This window comes from Anabrus simplex, chromosome 1, assembly GCF_040414725.1.
Source record: "Anabrus simplex isolate iqAnaSimp1 chromosome 1, ASM4041472v1, whole genome shotgun sequence".
NCBI lineage: Eukaryota > Metazoa > Arthropoda > Insecta > Orthoptera > Tettigoniidae > Anabrus > Anabrus simplex.
In genome coordinates, this window is record NC_090265.1 from 91,546,117 (window position 1) to 91,551,256 (window position 5,140).

At 46.5% G+C, this 5,140-nt stretch overlaps 2 non-coding genes across 2 annotated transcripts; both read right to left on the reverse strand.

Annotated features, from left to right (window-relative positions):
• Positions 1 to 3,019: 3,019 nt before the first annotated feature.
• On the reverse strand, positions 3,020 to 3,101 carry TRNAS-GCU (transfer RNA serine (anticodon GCU)). Its single transcript has one exon. It is a non-coding gene; the product is annotated as a tRNA-Ser (tRNA).
• A 1,699-nt stretch (positions 3,102 to 4,800) lies between these two features.
• TRNAS-GCU (transfer RNA serine (anticodon GCU)) lies at positions 4,801 to 4,882 on the reverse strand. Its single transcript has one exon. It is a non-coding gene; the product is annotated as a tRNA-Ser (tRNA).
• Positions 4,883 to 5,140: the final 258 nt, after the last annotated feature.

Here is a 5,140-nt window from a genome sequence, read left to right on the forward strand (position 1 = left end):
TATTTTCTTGTGTGAAGGCTGCTACTCTCACCTCTTTATAACACCTGGTCCCTAAGAAAGAAATACTTTGGATCACGTTTTAATTACCACTGTCTGGTAATGCTTGAATATACTGTAATTGTATCACTTTTCATGATATCTCTGTTGCGACAGTGTAAAATTTCATGAGATCCGATTTGATGAGTCAAACGACTCGATTGCAATTGATATATCATCACGAACTATGTATGCGATTATTAGACTCCCTGGGTTTCCCCTTGCTTGTTATATGCCTATATCTTTAACGTAGAGCAGAGGTCAATTAAAACTTAAAGCTTTTCTCGCTAAGCTTATGTTAATATACCTTATTAGTTTTAATTGACCTCTGCTCTACGTTATTGTCACTCTGTTTTGGGGACATGCCTTCTACACTTTGTTTCTCTAGACTAAGAGTCCTGGATTCAGCTCCTGGCCGTTTCTAGCCAGTTTCGACGGATCCAGGGTAAATAAGTAGGTAGGTAGGTAAGTAGGTAGCTAGGTAGGTGCTGTAAGGAGAAATGGGAAACCACGAAAAAACACTTCGAGGATGGCTGATGTGGGAATCGAAAACCTCTACTCAGTTTACTTCTCGAGGCTGAGTCGACCCCATTCCAGCCCTCGTATCACTTTTCGAATTCCGTGTCAGAGCCGGGAATCGATCCCGGGTGTCCGCGGGTGGCAGCTAATCACATTAACCACTACACCACATAGGCGGATTGTGTACAACAATAATTTTATGTAAAAGAACGATAAAGTTGGAATTCAAAAGAACAAATTGTGGCATATATTTATTTAACTTGACGAATACTGTACTTTTGCATCCATCTCTTGACATAGGATAGAGCAAAAATCTAGCTTTCACCAAAATCCCAGTATCATCGATGGCTGTGACAATATGGAAGCTGCTGGGGTATGAGTGGATGACATTCGGAGTACGAACAGTGCTTCTGATTGTTATGAATGGTGTTAAATTTAGGGTCAGTTGTGCTGCAATACCAGTTTCTAGCGCAGAAAGGAAAGCAATGGTAACTATCTCACTCCTCGTCTTGCTTGGTAAGCCTCATTTTGGCGTGGTTTCCCTGTAACCACGAAAAAATCTGGTGGTGGTATTTGAGGATCCAACCAGCCTCTGGGCTGATTACCTAACAGGTAGAGAGGGGAATTAGGGAACGGAATAATTTAACGTTCGAAGTTCTTTGACACCATTTAAGAAAAAAAATGGGTATAAAATTGATAGGGGATTTGCCAGGTGGGCGACAGTCCTAAAAACTGCTCAATGATGATTGATTGACAGTCAGTCATTTTCTTCTTTCTGTTTTCCCCCCGATTTCCTAGGGGCAGCACTTTGTGAGTATTTGATCCAGTTTTACGGCCAGATGCCCCGCTTGACACCAAACCCATGAGGAGGGATGTATTCACTATTAGATGAAGAGATCTATACCAAGTCCAACACAAACAGCCAGTCCCCGACCCAGAGGAATCAATAATACGCAATTTAAATCCTCGGATCGGCCGGGAATCAAACTCAAGGCCGTCCAAACCGACGGCAACCACGCTGACTATTCAACCAAGGAACCGGACTTCCACATTTTTTATAAAAGAAAGGAATTTTAGTTCGCTTCTGTGGTGTAATGGTTAGTGTGATTAGCTGCCACCCCCGGAGGCCTTGGTTCGATTCCCAGCACTGCTATGAAATTTGAAAAGTGGTACGAGGTTTGGAACGGGAGGTCAACTGAGTAGAGGGTGGTTCGATTCCCACCTCAGCCATCCTCGAAGTGGTTTTGCGTGCTTTCCACTTCTCCTCCAGGCAAATGCCACTTCCTTCCCTCTTCCTTGTGCATCCCTTCCGATATTCCCATCCCGACCACAAGGCCCCTGTTTAGCATAGCAGGTGAGACCGCCTGGGCGAGATACTCGTCCTCCCCCCGACCCAAAGTCTCACGCTCCATGACACTGCCCTTGAGGCAGTAGAGGTGGGATCCCTCGCTGAGTTCGAGTGGAAAACCAACCCTAAATAGTAAACGGATTAAGAAAGGGAGAAAGAAGAAATAAAGGGATTTTAAACATACTGAACTAGGTGAGATTGGTACGTCATCATTTACTATCGACTGTCCTCGAACTACTTTTATTATGCAGTAATTTCCCATTTCAACACATGGTGGTGGTGATTATTAATTTAAGAGGAATTAAAACTAGGCAACCATGCTCTTTATCACTCATGCGAGCTAAAAAAGGAAGACGACTGACTCTTCTAAGAATGACAGTAGCTTCAAGAGAAGGGAAAATCACTCTAGTTCTCACAAACCTGATAGAGTCGGGGCCAGAAAAGGACAAGATTTATCCAAGGGAGGTCGGATAGGAAAGTTGAAGTAAAGAGTCTGGTATTGACAATTGGTAGCAATGTAAAATTAACCTAGTCGCCCCGTGGTAACGTCTCCAAGTTGAGGGACCCTGGAGGTGTCATATTTTCAGCCGATAGGTAGGGCATACCGTGCATGTTTTACACCACCCCAACCCACAGGTGATTTGGTTCTAAATGTCTGCAGTCTTCTATGAGGGACCTTCACAATTTATTATAAAGTACATGAAATCGACGGAATGATGAGTTAGTACAGCGTGGAGATAGTAAATCTACTTCCCGACATGGCCCACGCCCGAAAGGGACAGAAACAGTGGAGTCGCATAACTGTCCTGGAGCAAGGCGAAAACTATGATACCGAGCTCGATAGCTGCAGTCGCGTAAGTGCGGCCAGTATCCAGTATTCGGGAGATAGTAGGTTCGAACCCCACTGTCGGCAGTCCTGAAGATGGTTTTCCGTGGTTTCCCATTTTCACACCAGGCAAATGCTGGGGCTGTACCTTAATTAAGGCCACGGCCGTTTCCTTCCCATTCCTAGGCCTTTCCTGTCCCATCGTCGCCATAAGACCTATCTGTGTCGGCGCGACGTAAAGCAACTAGGAAAAACAAATATAAAACTATGATGACGAATACTAAAATTATCGACGAGGATGGGATTCGAACCCACGCGTGCAGTGCACATTGGATTAGCAGTCCAACGCCTTAACCACTCGGCCACCTCGTCTTACGCGCAGCGAGTTCTTTTTACATGTTTTGAAGTTGATTCTCTAGAAGGCAGAAGAGCCTGTAACGGCTATGCTCATGATGTCAGTAGATAACAGCCGGGGTGAAGATTAATCTAAACAATTATTTTAGAGTCCGCCTCTGCGGTGCAGTGGTCAGTGTGATTAGCTGCCACCCCCGGAGTCCCGGCTCTGACACGAAATTTGAAACGTGGCACGAGGGCTGAAACGGGCTCCACTCAGCGTCGGGAGGTCAACTGAGTAGCAAACGGGTTCGATTACCACCTCAGCCTTCCTCGAAGTGGTTTTCTGTGGTTTCCCACTTCAATTCCAGGCAAATCCCGGGATGGTACCTAACTTAATGCCACGGCCGCTTCCTTCCCTTTCTTGTCCACCCTTCCAATCTTCCCAACCGTTCACAAGGCCCCTGTTCAGCATAGCAGGTGGGGCCCCACGGCTGGATGAGGTACTGGTCCTCCTTCCCAGTTGTATCCCCAACCCAAAGTCTCACGCTCCAGGACACGGCCCTTGAGGCTGTAGATGTGGCATCCCTCGCTCAGTCCGAGGGAAACACCAACCCTGGAGGGTAAATGAATTAAGAAAGAAAGAATTATTTTAGAAAAATATGCCTTTTTTCCTAGTGGTTTAACGTCACTCTAAACGTGTCGTCTCAGAACTCACGAGTCTTAAAACTAACGAGTACCAATATTCACGATTTCCAAGAAGAGTATTAGTAAGAGTAGGTTTCTTCACCGTCCGCCTCTGTGGTGGAGTGGTTAGTGTGATAAGCTGCCACCCCCGGAGGCCCGGGTTCGTTTCCCGTGTCCGCCAAGAAATTTGAAAATTGGTAAGGGCTTGAACGAGGTCCACTCAGCCTCTGGAGGTCAACTGAAAAGAAGTGGTTTTCCGTGGTTTCCACTTCTCCAGGCAAATACCAGGATGGTACCTAACTTAAGGCCACGGCCGCTTCCTTCCCTCTTCCTTGCCTATCCCTTCCAATCTTCCCATCCCTCCACAAGGCCCCTGTTCAGCATAGCAGGTGAGGCCGCCTGGGCGAGGTACTGGTCATCCTCCCCAGTTGTACCCACCGACCCAGAGTCTGAAGCTCCAGGACACTGCCCTTGAGGCGGCAGAAGTAGGATCCCTCGCTGAGTCCGAGGGAAAGGCCGACCCTGGAAGATAAACAGATAAAGAAGAGTTTTTTTCACCTGGACCAATCTCAAAACTCACGAACCGGGCCAGTTCTTCTTTGAATGGATAAATGCCCACCATACTCACATAACGACTATAGATTGCTAGCGCCATCCGGAACTGCGTGCCCTCTTTGTATTTGGCACTGCTCTCATCAAGAGATAGGCCTGTGTTTTAGGCTCGCAGGAAGTATACGCGACAGGAAGTTGAGAACCCACGGACTTTAGGTGTGATACACACCGATGGGTTGTTTCATTTAAAAAGCTATTGTCACTTGTAGAATAACTGTACCGGCACACACGGTTACAATGTATTATGATAAAACCATTCTGTTTCACCTGACTAATTTTCTCTCTATTTATAAAACCTATAACCGCCGTATATTAAATTTGGTTTGCCCTTTTGGGAAGTAATGAATTCCATGCTGTGCACTACTCGATCTTTCTTTCTTAACCTGTTTACCCTCTACTACCTTTGGGTTGAGGATACAACTACGGATCCTAAAATTGTCGACGGGGATGGGATTCGAACCCACGCGTGCAAAGCACATTGGATTAGCAGTCCAACGCCTTAACCACTCGGCCACCTCGTCTGACGTATAGCGTTTTCTTATTACGTGCAGCCCTTCTGAAGCTTCCTTCGGTACTTCCTGGGAAATAATTTCGTGTGGCTATTTCTAGCCGAGTGCAGTGTTTATTCTCGAGAAGACAAGAATCAAAAACTGAATTCGGCCAGGCGGCCTCGCCTGCTATGCTCAACAGGGCGCTTGTGCGGGGGATGGGAGGATCGGAAGGGATAGACAAGGAAGAGGGAAGGAAGCGGCTGTGGCCCTTAGTTAGGTACCATCTCG